The sequence below is a fragment of the Vulpes vulpes genome, chromosome 13 (assembly GCF_048418805.1).
Source record: "Vulpes vulpes isolate BD-2025 chromosome 13, VulVul3, whole genome shotgun sequence".
Lineage (NCBI taxonomy): Eukaryota > Metazoa > Chordata > Mammalia > Carnivora > Canidae > Vulpes > Vulpes vulpes.
Genome location: NC_132792.1, coordinates 23,505,258 through 23,523,445, shown reverse-complemented (window position 1 = coordinate 23,523,445; position 18,188 = coordinate 23,505,258). Strand labels below are relative to the sequence as shown.

General features: G+C 34.2%; 1 long non-coding RNA gene across 1 annotated transcript in view; it reads left to right on the top strand.

Moving 5' to 3' along the window:
* Positions 1-17,910, top strand: part of LOC140595146 (uncharacterized) — a 57,998-nt gene extending 40,088 nt beyond the window's left edge. The window contains exon 4 of the long non-coding RNA XR_011996541.1: positions 14,915-17,910. This is a non-coding gene — a long non-coding RNA (uncharacterized lncRNA). The remainder of the gene's footprint in view (positions 1-14,914) is intronic.
* The last annotated feature ends 278 nt before the right edge of the window (positions 17,911-18,188 follow it).

Sequence of the window (18,188 nt, the reverse complement as noted above, 5' to 3'; positions counted from 1 at the left end):
TTTTTATGAAGCATTTCACCCAAACTTGAACCATCTCATACTGAATATGTATTCACCCACACTGATTCTTCCCAGCATAGAAATAGTTGCTTCAAACTATAAAAACAGGGAAATACTTTTTAAATTAAGGCTTGGTACCTAAGGGATAATTCACATGTACTGCCACTCCATCCTCCCCTTCTCCCTTGCCCCCATTTCAATTATCTATAACCCAGAGAAGTCATTTTCCTCTCATCAAAATTATATCAGAAATAGACATCATCATGGGTACAAGGCCATATTAATATGCTAGGAATCTTGGACTGATCAAAATGTATCAGTTCATATTTATTAAATATATATTCAGACGGTACATCTATTAGTTTTTTCCCCTTAATTATGTGGAAATGCTTTTGCTCAATTACTCTGGAACCTAAGATAATGCCCTTCTGTTAGTGAGCAGGGGGCAGAGATCCTAATCATCTTCTAATGGGTGGGATAATTCTAAACAACAAAGAAATTTAGTACTCAGAACAGCAACAATGCCATAGTTGGAGAACAACTTATTCCCGGCCAGATCCCATATATGTATCTACCATATTTTAATCAGAAGTTTCAAAATGAAATAGCTTTTGCCTACTCTTACAATTAAAGTTTTCTGTCTCAATTAAGTACTTTTACATTTGTACTTGGAGGCCACCTGTTCTAATTAGAAAATTATTTCTGATACTCCGTCTTCTGAATACTATTATTTGTAACCCAATTAGCTTGCACAAATCACAGTGCTCCAAGGTCACTGCTCTCATTTCAGACTGTCTGTAAAAACGACAAGATTAGCTCACACATCTTAAAACAGAGTTACTCACAATTAAAAATAATACCAAGACTTTCACTTACTTTGTCTCCTTCCTGTGATCTGACCCTCTCATCATTTTTTTCCCCTGCAGTTAAAACTGCATCAGTATGAATAAAGCACTCTCAGAGGTTTGTGTTTTGTTTTTTGTTTTTTACTCTTTCTCATATCTAATACCTCAGCAGTTTACAAAAGCATGCCTAGAAAATTGCTGCCTGCCAGGCTGGGACTTGCAAGTCCTGCAGAACTTCAGCCATTCGCAGCATCACCGTATTTACAGCACCACAGTAGCAGCTGTCTTTGGTCCAGCTATGGAGACCACGGTTTTAGTATCTGCTTCCTTGCCAGCCAGACTCCTAATCTGGTGGTTTCCTGTTTCATTTTGTTTAGTAAAACCTCATGTGCCTCTTTTACTGAGCCAATAGAAGCCATAGGGTAATTATACATTTTGCTTACTTCATACTTTAGGGTGGGTGTGTTTAACCAGTTGGCCAAAGTACCAAAGAGCCTCCAGTCAAAAGACATACCACACCTTTACAGCTGTTTTTCCTAGTTCTCCAGCTATGTAGCTTTTGCTGTCTGGTACCAAGTTTGGTGAAAAATATGATTGGCCCTGTTTTTCCTGGGATCATATCCTCTGGTTGTTTTCTATCTTCCCAAATCAGTATACCAGGAGTGCCATGCTTTGCATTAAACTTAATTTAGGCATCAATCTGCAGGACTTGTGTTATGAGGATGGTACCAGAAAGATGTCCAAAGACTCAGTCAGATGACACAGGTCCTTTAAAATACACAACAAAATTGTTACTCAGAGCCTGAAAAACAAAAGCAGCTGCAGTCCAAAGGACAAGTTACTGTGACTTTCAAATCCCTGCAACAGTGCTCAGGGCCGCCCTTGTAGTGCATTACTCCTTTTGCAGAGCAACTCTGACATTTTTTATGGGGACAGGATATATTTCTAGATTCAAGTGAAATTTTTGCTTGACAACCAAAATCCAACCAAAAGCTCATCTGCCAACAGCTTGAGTATTTTCAACTACTCACAAATCAGTTATATTCCTTAGTGTGTATTGTAAGTGAATCAAAGGTGGTTTTCCCAGGTGTACCATCTTTTCGTTATTCCAGGCTTTAGGCTTCCTTAAAGTCTGTTCTTAAAGGTTGTTGGCTAAAATTTCTAATTTTTAACTATCATTGAAAGGAAATTTCAATGGTAGTTATATTCATAGTATCATTGATAGCTTTTAGAAGAGCATTACCAAAATAAAAATAATTATTGCTATACAGCACATAAATGTTACAAATTATGATATATGGCTCAGTGTGAAATAGACATTGGAGATTATGCTCTTTGAAAGTAGATGTGGCACAGATACACATGTGAGATTTCTCTATAATCAAATTAGACCATTGGTAATGGGCATGTTGAACAAGATCCAAACCAAGTGAATCTCTAGAAAGAAATACCATCTGTAATATCTATAGTTTGAGACTCTTAAGTTTTCAAGTAACTCTAACTGAAGTGCTATTGGACCCAAGTGGTCTTTGTAAGAAAAATTTTAGCTATATTTCTAGGTGTCTTTGAAGACACAAATTGTTTAAAAGTTGAAGTATTGGGCAGCCCCGGTGGCTCAGTGGTTTAGTGCCGCCTTTGGCCTGGGATGTGATCCTGGAGATCCAGGATCGAGTCCCGCATCGGGCTCCCTGCGTGGAGCCTGCTTCTCCCTCTGCCTGTGTCTCTGCCTCTCTCTCTCTGTGTCTGTAATGAATAAATAAATAAAATCTTAAAATAAAAAAGTTGAAGTATTCTTTCTGGTTGGACAACAATGTTGCTAGCATTTTCTGAACTTCCTGTTAGAATGTCAGCCCTATCTCCTATTGATCTGGCAACCTTAATCTTACTTCCCTTCAGTCATCTACTCAGAATGGTTCCATCCAAAACTGTTGCCTCAAATTGTGTTATTCTACTCCCAGCCTATAGTGTCAGACATCTACTCTGCTTTCTTATATAATATTAGGTGATAAAGTTGTTCATTTGGGGTACATTAGTTAGTTCTTCTCTAAGAAGTCTTCATTTATTTTTATTTAAAATTCTGCCCTCACATATATAATTATTATAGAAATTGTAAAATGGACATTCTTTGCCCATTTGTTATAAAATTTCTCTTACAGACACAAATGAAAATTTAAGTTATCCAGTGAAGTTTTACTGTTTAAAGTTTCTCAGAAATTAGTAGGAAAAAAAAAATGAAGAACTTGCATGTTTTCTTACGACTCATAATGAAAATGGTAGTTTTCTATGTCTTTTTTATTGTTTTAACTCTCAAGAAATATACCTACCTTTTGGATGAGTAGACTCCTAAAGTGTTAGATGAGCTCATATTCTGGGATACTACAAATATTTATTGCTGTGTAACAGTCATTCCAAAGCATAACTATTTTATTTGCTTTCAATTCTGTGAGTTGACTAGATGATTCTTCTGGTAGACTTGTGTTGGTTTAGTCATGCCTGTGTATTTGGTTGGGGGTTAGGATGGGCCGAAAGGTCTAAAAATGCCTCTTTCATATTCAGTGTTTCTCCTCATGGCCTTTTTCTCTCTCTCCATATGGCTAGCTTGGGTATTTTTATAGGAAGATGAGTACTCAGGCTTCTGGGATGGTGACTGGCTTCCAAGATAAAAGACAGATAGACCTCTTAAGAGTCAGGCGTGGAAATGAAACAGCATCACTTCAGCTTACTCAGTTGATCAAAGCAAAATAAATAAAAATAAAATAAGATTTTATGTATTTATTCATAAGAGACACAGAGAGAGGCAGAGACATAAACAGAGGGAGAAGCAGACTCCCTTTGGGGTGCTGATGTGGGACTCAATCCCAGGACCCCAGGATTATGACCTGAGCCAAACACAGACCTTTAACCAGTGAGCCACCCTGATGCCCCTGATCAAACCAAATTTTAAAGCTATCACAGAGTCAAGAGAAAAAGAAATGGACTGTATCTATCAATGGGTAGAACTGCATACATTTAGAAGGAGAAGAAGATTTGATGATAATCATCTACGGAGGCTGTCTATTACAAGGCAGTTGAAAGTTTGGTATATAGTGGATCAATAAATGGCCTTTCCAATGAGTGGACTAAAGTTTTTGATGATTTTGATCAATTAGGCAATTGATACATTGTGCAATAGTAGGTCAGTTGCTGAGAGGAGGAAAAAATGGTATTAAGCAATTCATTAATCCACTTATTTTAAGAAAGAGAAAGGCAGTCTCCCCTTTCAGCAGCTGACCTGATACTATCAGTCAGGCCTTAGTGTTGGTAGGAGTGGCTTGGCATGCATAGCTAGGACTTTGTATTCTCTGGAAACCAGAAAATTTTACCAAATATCTTCATCAGACAAGGCGACTCCTTTACTATGAAGAATCAAGAAGAAAAAACAAGACCACTCCATTATCATATCTGAACAGGGTCAAAGACAAATATTGTCCAAACCAACAAAAGGATAATACATCCTCCTAACATGGTTGTTATGAGCCATTGCTGCTGTTTTATTAATTACATCTTTGGCCCTTGTCTAGTCCTACCTTTTTCTCTGTAAGATGTATTACAATAACCAATCATAGAATTAATCCTACTTCCCAGTTGTATCAAATCTAGAGTAAAGCCCAGCAAAACCTTGTTTCCTTTGATCTGCCCCAAAGTCACCCAGTGCAGTCCTAAATACTGTGTCGTTTCTAACACCCTCTTACTGAGATGACCATGGTTCTCCAGAATGGGTGTTTTCCCTCTGCCATGAGTCATAAAAACTGTTTAACTATGGGTGTGTTCCTGGTGGTCTTTGACAATTAGGTACTGACTATTCAACAGGAACAGAAGATCACAAACACCTATTATGCATCTAAGCAATGCTAGGCATTAAAGATGCTGTCTGTACACAATGTACTTCGTATTTTCAAGAAGCTTATAGTTGCATGGGATGGAGAACAGGAAAATGAGCAATTTCACTATAGCATGATACAAGCCTTAATAAGAATTTTTAAGAAAGGCTCCTAAATACTGTCAAGTGTCAACAAGAAAGTTACATGGTTAAACAAAAGTACTGAAATGATAAATTCTGGTTTTAAATATACTAATTGATTTTTTCATCCCATCCGCATTCTTACAGATTCAACCTTGGGGTACTAAGGGAGTAGGCGGAGATTAGTGGTGTGGGTGTCTCATATTTCCCTACATAATTATACATCTGTCTGGTTACATTGTGTCTGAAGATTTACTTTTCTTATAATTAGGGTTTGTATTATGAAGTGGTGTTTATTTTGTTCTCCTTACTATGTTTGATAATAGAATAGTTTGTGTTACTCAATGTTTAGTTCTAGCTTATTGTGTCAGTAGCACCTCCTGAATCATTCTTATTGGTTTTTTAATTAATCAAGATTTAGAAAGAATGAATAGATTTAAATTGTCAGCCTAAGGTGGTTGTTGTGTTTTGTTTTTTTTTTTTTTTCTGTTGTGGATGTTGCTTCCTTCTTAGAACTGTGTCCTGTATTTATTTCCCTTTTAAAAAGATGCTGGTTTGTACTTATTGATTTTTTTTTTTTTGCTGATGTTAGCGTTCAATATTAAAAAAAAAAAAATCTATCTTAACTAAAGTTCCATTTAATTGCTCATCTCCACACTTTTAAGGTGTGTGTGTGTGTGTGTGTGCATGCATGTGCATGTATACCCAATGGTTATGGTATGTAGCATATACTACCTTAAAACTTATACCTGGAGTCATTTAGATTTTTTAATTCTTTTAAGAAAATGGTGACAAAACTCACTGCAGTTTAAAATGCTTTACTCGCATATATTGGAATTTTGAAAGCTCTCCTAATCAAAGGTAACCATTCATTGCCATGCTAATATGCATCAACAGTGCAATTTTATAATTCACCACCATCTTTCCTATTTAATCCTATTTTTTCCTAGTAAGAAAACTAAATATACTGAATAGTAAGCCTATAGGCAGGTGTTCATGCATGTATACATGTTCTGTGTAGAAGAAATAGAAGTGAATTTCTGATTAGAATAAGGTGCAGAATTCTGGAATACTTTTTCTCCTTTTAAAATAAATATTAGAAGTTTGGCTATAGAGTAACTTAGAAATAAGCTTAGCCACCAAAAAATATTCTATGGATGAGATAATAAAATGTGATGGCATACTAATTAATTAATTTTTAATTGATTTGTTCAGTATTTGTAAGGAGCCAGCCATGTACCACCGATATAGTATAAGTGAATCACACAAGACTTTTTGCTCTTCAAGAGTTCAAAATTCCATAGAGAAGGACAAGTGTATCACCTACCACATGGTATTGTGTTAACTTCTATAAAGAGTTATACACGGATGCTAAAACTGTGTAATATTATCTAGTATAAATTTGGGAAAAGTGAAAGGTGAAAAGGAATTAGTTATATATGCAAAGGGAGGTAGGCATTTCAGGTAGAATAAACAAGTATGCAGATTATGGAGATGAGAAAAAGGATATATTTGGGAAATTTAAACACTTGGGTATGACTGGAGCCCAGGGAATATAAGGTAGTAACATATTTATAGGACAAATCATGGGGAACTTTTATTTATGCTAAGTTTATACTTACTAAAGGAAGGGTACTAAAGTTTTTAAGTCAAGGAGATGACATAACTATATCCGGATTTTTAAAAATAGGTTTGGTGTAGGATGAGAGCTCCAAGAACAGGCATAGGAAGGCCTCGTTAAGTAGCCATGATTATAACGTAGCAGAGAAACAATATGGATCTTGAACAAGGCAGGACAAGTATGAATGGAGAAAAAGAATTGGGTCACAAATTTAGAAGGAAAATTGATAGGATTTAGAAACCACTTGGATAGAGTAACTGAGGAAAGGGATGGCTCATTTTTTTTTGGCTTAATGAGATGAATGATCACATGATTCATAAAATAAGATATCATGATGTAGAGAGCAGAATGAGAAAATCAGTTTGGACACAAGTTTATATTCAGTCCACGATGCTATGGAGTGATCCATAGTGAAGATCTAGTTAGCAGTTGAAAATGTTCACCTGAACTTCAGCAAAAAGTCTTTTGTCAGACTTCTATTTTATCTAAAGATATGAAGTTGTGACAGAGCTCAGCATGACCTTATCAACTAGCATTCTTTGATTCCTTTACCTCCATTGGATTATTGGTTCTCAATTGTGTGTTTCTCTGTCATAGCAGTAGCCATTCTGCTCTTCAGATATCCATTTACTTGTATTAAATTGGTAGGTTTAATTGTTGTTGTTTGTTTTGATCACAGACATTTAATAAATAGATGTTAAATTTCCTCTGTCCCTCATCCTTCCATCCTTCCCTCTCTCCCTTTCTTCCTTTTCCTCTTCTTTTTTCCTTTCTTTTCATCCTTCCTTTCTCCCTCTTTTCCTACCTTCCTTCCTTTTCTTCTCCTTTCCTCCTACTTCCTTCCTTCATTGTTATTTTTTCAGATATTTATAGAACATCTACTATATGACATCTACTGTAGTGTTAATTTAACTATATAGTGGTCAACATCACAGTTCTTGATCCTGTGGAGATTTTACTCTGGTGAGGGAAAGAGGAACTAAACCAGTGATTTGAAATTCATAATTAAATTGCTAAAAAATCAAAATTGTTATATATTCCATGAAGGAAGTTAAAGGGTAAAGAATTTATATATAGTCTTTACTGCTATATATTGAGGCTTCCATTCAAGACTATCTGATATGTAAGTAAGCATTTAATAAATATATATTAAATTAATTAAAAATAAATTCAACAAGAGATGAATAAATAGTGAAAACTAGAACTCAGGTTTGCTAACTTTTAGTTCAGTAAAGTTTCGATCATAGCTTGAATTATAAAGCAAAAAGAACAAAAACAAACAAAAACCCAAAACAAAAAACCTTAATTTTTGTACTCTGAAGTCAAGGCTAACCTCAATAGTCATATCAGTGCTTTGGATGCAGCAATTCATTGAGATTTCTTTTAAAACTTCCAGGCAAATTTTGCTTTTTATATGTATCTATATATCTCACACCATCCCTTCCATGTAGAGCACATTCAGATGGTTCCAAAAGAGCCTGTGCAAGTAGTAACTCCCTCTCATTTAACCCTGATTTACTTCTTCATGTAACTTCTAACAAATTGGCTTGTTCTTAATTATTAACTATTTTTTCTCCAATTCAGTTTTATCCCAACTAAAATGCAAAATTTAGAAGTACAGAAATTTTATAGATCTTCTAGCTCTTGGATTGCTGGCTTGTAATATTCTAAATAAATTATAGTTGAGTGAATAAATAAATGATTATGAATCATAATTTAAAATTCTCATAAATGTTTTAGGGATTCTTGAATTAACAACAACACAAAAACCTTATCTGTGCTGTATTATTTTACTCCCTGAGAACTTCTTGTGGTTTTCAAACCACAATTTTTTTCAAGGAAGTAAACTTATGCCACGTTGACAACCTTCTAGTGTTGTAGTGTTAGAGTGGCAGATTCAGGGATAAACTTTAAATTCCTTTAAGGACACTTATATTTACATATGAATATTTTATTTTGTCAAGGTCTCACTTTGGTATCTGACTGAATAGTGTAGGTACATTTTCAGTTTGAAATCTAGAATTAATATTTAATGTTCCTCAGGCAGTATTTCTTTACAATAAACATATATTCATGATCCATCTTTTCCCCTTGCTTTATTCCTTTCAAAACAAAACATCTATATTTTACAGTCTAAATTCACAATACAGTGCCTTTAACAACATTACCTTTTCCCAAGCTCTTTTCCAAGAGAAAATTTGATCTAAAGACTGTTATTCAGAACTCTCTAGGACCTCTTTGGGTGGCAAATCATGTATTTAGCTCAATTCTGAGATCCTTGATTTGTTTTAAAAACAGGTTTTAAAATCCCATGGCCATATATATTTGAAATCTGTAGACAGTTTCTGCTTTTATGAGTTTTCAAATATTTTCTTACTGTAATATGATTAACTGCCTTTGATATTGTTTTACAACCCGTCTACAGGGATTGCTGATTATATTCTTTTGCAAACCTTGAATGTTAAAAAAAAAATCACAGGAACTTCTTAGTAGTTTGATTAGTGTATGCCTGTTCTGCTTGGGTTGGCTCTGAGAGCTTGGGGCTTTTGTGTAAATTAGTAAGGCCAGCCAAGGGTCTGGAAAAAAATTGCGAAGTTTATTTTATCACCATAGTTTTAATCATTTTTGAATATTATATGAAGTTTTCTTCTTTAATAATTAATTCCAAATTCTCTCCTTTTCCAATTCACTAATAAAAATTTCCCAGATTACTTTGTGCTATTCATTTTATGCTTTGTAGCTAACATAATTTATCTATAGAATATTTTTACAGAAACAATTTCTAATAGCTACTAATGGTAGTATATTCATTGGCTGCCAATTTCATACATTTAGTTTAGTGGCAAAATGAAAGCATGAGGTAACAATTTCTTTTTTCTTTTTTTGTGTTTTCTCATATGAGATTCCAAAATGTTTTGGGAAATGTCTCTGTGTCCATCTTGTGATTTGACTAGAGTACAGTTCTTTTTTTTTTTTAATTTCAAAAAAATATTTTATTTGTTAATTCATGAGAGACAAAGGGAGGCAGAGGGAAAGGCAGCTCCCCACAGAGCAGGGAGCCTGATGCAGGGCTTAATCCCAGGACCCTGGGATCACAGCCTGAGCCAAAGGTACATTCCCAGCCAACTGAGCCACTCAGGTGCCCCTTTAGTACAGTTCTTATTGAAGCTCTGTGATGATTGCAGTTGACTAGGGAAAAAATAAAAATTCATTTAATATCTACTTTCGTAGAGTTAGATGGCAGATTTGTTGCAAAGGGAGAGAATTAATACAACTGAGCAGCATATATATCATCCTACTTCCAAGCATCTTGGCAACCTGAATTCAACCCCTTTGGTAAATCTTCTAACAGGTCACTGGCAAGACATAATCATGCCACATTCAATAAATAAGGCAGCAACAATGAGCACAAGCTTAAAAGTTAGACAGACATGGGGGTAAAGTCTGCCTCATGCAGAGCTAATTTGTTGACATTTGGTAACTTGCTAACTTATTTAGTGTGGCCCCTGAGAAAGCTGGGGAATCTGGAGAAGGGAGTGAGGACTTTAATAGTATTTTCCATTTCTCTCTGACTCACTATTAAGAGTAATCAAATTAAGCAACCATTTTTGCTAGACTTATGAGGAACAGGATATTTATTGGCAGTGAAGAAGTTAAATTAGCTCATCAGCAAACTAATTCCTGCACACCTATTATTCCATCCTGTGTTCCCACAGCATGATATTCCTGTTGGATGCCTGGCTAGTGTTGGGTATAATTATGATGGGATTGATTGGTGCTTCTTTGACCAAAAGTAAGATGCTGCCAGAGTCCCACTCTACTTATTTCCTCCTTGCAACATGGGGAGTCAGATATGTTCTCCCATTCTCATCTGACCATGCAGGTTGGATATACTAACAGCTGAATCATAGTATCAAGAGTTGTATCTGCTCTTCAGTGGTTCATCTTCAGAATTGCTATATCATATGGTGTGTGTGTTGATCTAGGCTTACTTATATTGCAGAGGTTCCGCAACCAAATTGAAGCCAATTTCTTATTGGTTGAAATGTTCCTATTGTTTAGTATATTGTATCATAAAATGTAGCTGTTCTTTTTATCACTTGTTCCTCCCATCTCCTCTATATTCCCATGATACCTTTGCCATGGGTAATGCTGATTGCATTTTTAAAAGCTAAAAGGCTTATACAATATCCTCTGGTAGAAATTGCCCACTGATGCTACCACTAAATTTAAACTATAGAAATGAATTTTCAAATGTATTAGGAGCTAAAAATTCAACCATACTATCATATAATATTTAACCCAAATATTTAAACAAAATAAAGAAAAAATAAGTAGTATAATCATATTCCCTCAAAATACTGGCCTATTGTAAGTTATCTTAATAACTTTGTGTCATTTCATTGTATGAAACTGTTGAAGAATAGATAGCAATTTGAAGAAAAGACCTGAAAAATTATTTGCTTAGAATGTTTTAACATAGACTTTTTATTGAATAAGAAATTGCTTATTTTTCATAGTAGGAACCCACTCTTGGCTCATAATAGCTATTAAATATGTTTATTTTATAATTGAATCAGTGAAAAATCTAACCTTTTCAATTAAAGAACTAAGTATCAAGAGAACTTCAGAATTTCTTAACACTCACCAGAAACAGTGTGTGTGTGTGTATAACTTATTGGTACATGCATTATATACTAGCCTTAATTATTGCTTCGGATGTAATTCAAGAATAGTGGATTCAGTTTAGGTTCAATAACTTCAAAAATAAGGGATCTTGATATTCAAAAAATCTACAGATTTACTACATATTTATCACTTAAAAAATTGGAATGTGAAACTTAGGTTAAAATTTGGAGCAACCATGAGAATATTTCCAGGTATAATAGAGAAACAGCAATGAAAACAATGATACTAGAGAACAACGTTGAAATGAAAAGCAAAAAAACTATATTAACCCATTTAAAGCAGTAACATCTCTAGCAAGAAAACAATGGAAATAATCTTTCCCTTATTATAAAAAAGCATTTTCCTATATAAAAACAATTTATTTCTGTAATCACATGATACATATATTAAAATATACAAAAATTATTTTCATTAAGTGGAAAAATTATTAAAATTTTGCCATTTTGGTTTAAACTTTATGGATAATGGGTGGTATAATCAAATCAATCAAAACATAATTAGTAGGAAGGTACTGTTATTTGAAGCCTTAATATGTATGAGTAATGGTGATTCTTGTGTTTAATTTATTTTCAATTTTATAGTTTCCTTTATTCTCAATAAATGTGTAAATTCCTGAAGAAAATGGATGTGCCTTTTCTATATCATAGTATCTAGTTTAGGGTTTAGTTTATATTCTATGTTTGAAATAGTTTTTATTTGGTATCCATAGTAAATACTTGAAACAAGCTCTTCCCCACTCCTCACCTATTTCTTTCTCTGTTGCATCAGTTTTCTAACCTGGGTAAAATATACTTGGAGTTATTGCAATTTGATTGCCCCTAAACATTTTGTTTTCTATAAATTGCCTTTTGTAGGTCCATTGTGTTTTTAAGACTGCATGTTTTCCCATCACTCCCTCTCTCCAAATTAAATGGCTTATAAGTGTTTTTAATTAAATGCTACTATTTTGAAATAAAGAGGGATCCTGAATGTCCATAGATTAAAAAAATGTGAGAAAACAAAATTAATAGGTACAGTTGAACTTTGAACAATGTAGTGGTTAGGAGAGCCAAGCCCTGTACAGTTGAAAAATCTGCATACAACTTTTAAACAGCCCAAAATCTTAAAAGAAAAGCTTACCTTCGACAGGAAGCCTTACCAATAACAGAGATAGTCAACTGACAAATATTTTGTATGTGATATGTATTACATTCTGTATTCTCATAATAGTGTAAGCCAGAGAAAAAAATTTTACTAGAAAAATCAAAAGTTAAAATGCATTTAAAGTACTGTACTAAAGTTACTGAAAAAGTCTGTGTATTAGAGTACCTGTGCAGTTCAAACCTGTGTTGTTCAAGGGTCAGTTATTTGCTTCCTGAATTCACCAATCCATGAATCCTTTTTAGAAGATTATCTTTCTTGCTTCTATAAACTTTGTCTAGAGCTCCATGGCTTCTTCTGGGGTTATATTGTTACTAAATATGTAGAGGTGGGTAAAAGTGTTTGGGTAGTTAAATTTCTTGACAGTTTTGTACAGATAGTAGACATTTAACAGTAGAATCACTCATAAATATTGTTTCAACATGGTACTACCTCATTATGCTAGGTAGTATTTTAAAATTTGTATTTCATGGTCTTAACTTTGTATATATTAATAAAACATGTAACCTTAGCAAAACTGTTTTGTATATATAATGGACAAGATAGGATCCCTACATAACCACAGCTTGTGAAAGTTAATTGCATTTAACTATATTAGTAAAAGTTATTAGCTGAAAAAATCAGTGCTAGAAAATCTTGGGATTTGCTTGCATTAATATATCTTGAGAGTAGAAAAACAGTTCTAACTTTGGTTAGGATCATACAAAAGAGAAGAAATATAAATTCAGTAGAAAATGATAGTTTTACCTACATTTATGTCAGCTCAACAACAAATAGTTATTAAATCCTACTTGTCCAAAGCAATTTAATTCAAATGGAATATTGCCAGATCGTCTATCAGGGAGGCAAAAAATAAATTAAAAAAATAATAAATAAAAATTCTAAGAACAAAGGAAGAAGGCCATAAAAGCAAAGAATCTTTCTGACATAGATATAAGAAAAGAATAAAGGGTCATCTTTCCAAAATTGTCAGAGATACAAAACTGAAGGCAAAAAATGAGGATGAATTGTTATATAAAGGAGAAGAGTCACAGGCATATTTAATAAAATATCATAAAGTTCTTGAAAGCAAAGCAGCCCTCTTGACATTAGAGGAACATTTGTATTATCTGCACTAGAGCATTCCATTTAGGCAAATTGTCTCATACCCTTGTCTGTCCCTTGATACATCTCTTTCTCTTTTAGTCCCTGCTGCATGTGCTCCTTTTAACTTACTGTGATTGTCTGATACTTTGATATTTTCAAAATATTTTTTGTATAAAGTCTTCCTTAGAGGAAAATATGATTCAAAAAATCAAATTATGAGAAAGAAAACCAGATTTTTAAGATATATTACTTTAATAGATCATAAGGTAGAAACGATTAGGTCAGGTGAAAAAAAACTCTATATACTATTATTTGGGATATTAGAGGTGAAAACAAAGTAATACAAGGACAGAGAAGTATACACCTAAGCCTGGAGTCAAAGAGATGTTCCACAAGAGGTGTTACTTGGGCTGAGAATGGAGAAGATATTATATTTTTAAAGTAATATAACTTAAGTCTATCATGATTTATATGATAATACTTAAATGTCATAAATGAATCTTTAATAAGTCTAAAATAGGTCATAATTTCTTTCTAAGAATGCCTTCATTCCCTTTACAGTTGCTTTGGCCAAAAGCTGGACAGAATCTATATCCTTGCTTTTGCTTCCCTGCCACATTCTACCATCACATCTAATCCTAGAGAAAATCTTATTTCTTTAGTCTCTGAAATATATCTGCAATTCATCTGTTTCTCTTATCTTAACTTTTAAGATATCTGCTCAAAATGCCATGATTCTGACCTGAGCTACTACTACAGTATTCTTGCTGAAAAATATGATTTTATTTCTCTTCTTTTTAATTTGTTCTCTATTCAGTAGCCAGCAGAGGTATCTTTAAAATATAAATCAAAGCATATGATTCCTTTTATCACAATTAGAAGAAAACTTAAACTCTTCCCCGTGCAAAAAGACTCTACAAGAGCTGGACCCACCACCTCTCCAAAGTTCATCTTTATATACTAGTCTTCTCTTTGTTCACAGTCCCTCTGGCCTTTTCATAGCTCAGACATATCAAAACTTATTCTCACTTAGGTTTGACTTCTTATGCCTTGAATGTTGTGCTTCCAGATCTTCACATAGCTGCCTCTTTGTTTCATTCAAGTATCCACTGAGATATCTACTGCTTAGAGGACTTGTATCTGCACCATAGTTAAAGTAATCTTCAGAGCTGACATGGGCTGAGCAATTAGTTTTACTTATTTTGTTTTTGTAAAATCTCTTCCTTTTTTCTTATTGATGGTAGTGGATATATGACTACATACCTTTGACAAAACCGATATAACTGTGCATATCAAACAGTACATTTTAATATTTGAGGTACCTAAATTATGAATTGATTAATTTAAAAACTTTCCTATGGAAAGTTCTTGGAGTAATTTCATGAAGGGGCTAACCTATTTTCTTTTCTTCTTTCTTTCTTTTTCTTTCTTTCTTTCTTTCTCTTTCTTTCTTTCTTTCTTTCTTTCTTCTTTTTCTTTCATCTTTTTCTTTCTTTTCTTTTCTTTTTTTTCTTTTTTTTTTACTTTGGAAAGACTGTTTTGAAGCTGAGTGGAGAATGAAGGAGTGGCTGGAATGGTGACAGAACTGATGACTAGGAGATCAGTGAAAGCAGAGATGTTGAAGGCTTGTATTGGTGGAAATCCAAGAAAGAGAGAGAAGTGAACTGATACAGTATGTGTTTTGGTGGTTCAGTACCAGGAAATGTTAATGAATAAAATATATGTGAGCAGTTATATAAAGGAAGGCTTCAAGAATGCTTATATTTTTTCCCTTTGTTCCATCTTTTGCATTTCTCTATATTGTTTGCTATATCTTTTTCCAACAGCTATAATTTGTTGGCAAGGAGAAAAAGGAAGGATACGAAATAGTGAGCCCTTGCATAACATTTGGCATTGTATTCCACTCTGTGCTTTAAACCAACAAATATATTTACTTTTTCCTTCTGGTTCTTTCTGAGAACTTGCTTCTACTTTGAAGGTACTAGGATGAATTAATTGAACACATAGAATCAGACTTGGCTTTCATGGGTCTCTCACTTTAGTTTGGTATGGCTATTGATGATTAATGAATATAAATGATCTCTAGTTTAAGGTGTCTATTGATTTTTTTTTAATTAGAAAATTCTACCTAGAGTGCTTTGAAGTATTTTCAAATCATCCATATTCTCCCTGTGATTTTTTATATTAGTTCTTGGTTTGATGGGTGAAATGATAGTTACCATGCAATTTACATCGTTTGTCTTCTCTGTTTGATATCACTCTAACAACGTGTGTGTGAGAGAGAGAGAGACACAGAGAGAGAGAGGCAGAGACACAGGCAGAGGGAGAAGCAGGCTCCACGCAGGGAGCCTGACGTGGGACTCAAACCCAGGTCTCCAGGATCACATCCTGGGCTGAAGGTGGCGCTGAACCACTGAGACCCCCCCCCCCCCCCCCCGCCGCCCCGCCGCACCTCCCTCTCCCGGGGTGCCTGAAGGTTTCCATTGTTGATCCTTCTCTGTTGTGTGTGTAAAAATCATTCCACGGCCTCTCTTTCATAGCTAGAGTCCCCCAAAACTCACTCCAAATACACAAAGAAATGATCTCAGATTTTTATTTGTCTTACATTAATATCAAAAGTAGCTTCCTAATGTTTAGGAGTAATTTCATGTAACACATGGTGCTTTTTTTTTTAATTTTTATTTATTTATGATAGTCACACAGAGAGAGAGAGAGGCGAGACATAGGCAGAGGGAGAAGCAGGCTCCATGCACCGGGAGCCTGACGTGGGATTCGATCCCGGGTCTCCAGGATCGCGCCCTGGGCCAAAGGCAGGCGCCAAACCGCTGCGCCACCCAGGGATCCCACACATGGTGCTTTTATGGGTTGAAAATTTCTACTCATCATCACTTTCAGTATCTCAGTTTTCATCCAGCTAGTATTGTCTTTTTTCCATTTCCATATTTACTGACTGATACATATTGAGTCTGTTGTCTTTCTATTACTCTAGAATTCTAGAGGCACAAGGTACATTATGCTTATTCTTTTAAAGAAGTATATTTCTAATCACATTTGTTCTCAAAGTATTTCATCTTGCTCACATTGTTTTTCCTTTCCACCTGCATTCCCTCTGGCTGAATTCATTTTTCTTCTCACTTCTGCACCTCCTCAAGCCATATTTTCTCTAAAAAGTCCCATGCAAGCATGCTTTGCTCTGAAAATATCATTGTCTTTATGTTGCTGGTCTGCCTTGCATTTGCTTCCCTTAAAGCTCTCATCCCAGTATATTGAGTAATAGTTTGTTTACCTGTCTGAATCCCCTACTAAATTGAAGGAAGAGCTAAGATGATTGCATCTCTCACAGTCAGTATACTTAGCCGATATTCAAAAAAAAAAAAAAATGTTTTGAATGGTTGCAAGAAAGAAGAAGTTGCTAAAAAAAGAATTAGTTTATCTTAAAGAATTGAGGATGAGAAACAATCAACCACAAAAGGCAGCAGTTTGTTGCTCTTTAACTGTGTGTTAAACTGAAATGGCTGCACTTTAGAGGAGAGAGAAAACTGCATGGTAGTGAAACAATCTAAAGGCTTATTACCAACATGAAAACATGCATTTAGTGGTCAGATTCTGGGGCTATTCTGCAGTCCTGTCCTCAACATGATTTCAATGAAAAAAGCCACAAGAATTGGAAAAAGTTTTATCTGAGCCTTTTATATCTGGCTGAGACTAACACTAGTAGTTCCCAACCTGATGGGAAAAAGGAACCAAATTGTCCTGAAAATCCTATCCTAATATACAAGTTCATTAAGAGCCAGGCAGGAATAATTTTCAACCTTTCAAAGGATTCTGTGATCAATCTAAAATAGCATGCATGAGAAGGGATTCATTTACAAAGAAAATTGTCATTATAGAGTTATTAGAAACGGATGCTCTGGGTCATCTAAAGTACAAACTTCCATTTCTCCAAACTTTTAACTTTCATGAAGTTTAGAAGTTTAATTAATCTTTTCTCATTATTGCTTCTGATTTTTTTCCCTCCTTGTATCATTTCTGAGTATAGTGGAGAAAAAAAGTGATACCATGGATCTTTTTTTTTTTTTCCTTTGACTTTGAGGAATGGATAATTCACCTGGGGATGTGAATCATATGCTGAGAGAATTCAGACTGCCTATAAGCTTTACTCTCTTATAGGCACTTTACTATCACTTTACTCAATATCACTTATCCTCTGTGAACTAAATCCTTCCCCCACATTCTTACCTTAATTCTACAAACATTTATCGAATGTCTACTACATGAAAAATCTCTGTACTAGATCATGGATCATTGGAAATGTTTTAGGCAGAGGTTGTAGGAAACCCAAATTTCTCTCTTTATATCTCAAATCCATATTGATTTAGAGAAAATTTTTGTTGCTAATAACTATTTTACTGATTGACGGATTTTGACAACTATAGAGAAGTAATCAGTTAAAATATAAGGAGACAGTTTTTATCATAGAGTGAGCTTAAAATTCTGAATCAAAATTCTGAGTAAAACTAAAGGGAATGAGGAAGAAAAAAGTAAAAATAAAAATAGTGAAACATTTTTATTTAAGTATTTAAAAATAATTTTTAAAATTTATTTCTATTAATGAAAGCATATTATATAGTACAGATGGTGAAAAGTATAAATAGTTATGATTCTGTTTATATGCTGATATTTTGTATTTTTATACTTACCTATGTATAAATAAACAGACTTTTATATAGATGCATACTCAGGCAGGTATGTGTTTGGAATTATATTGATGAACCATAAGAATTATATGAGTGTTGATTTGTTTTAC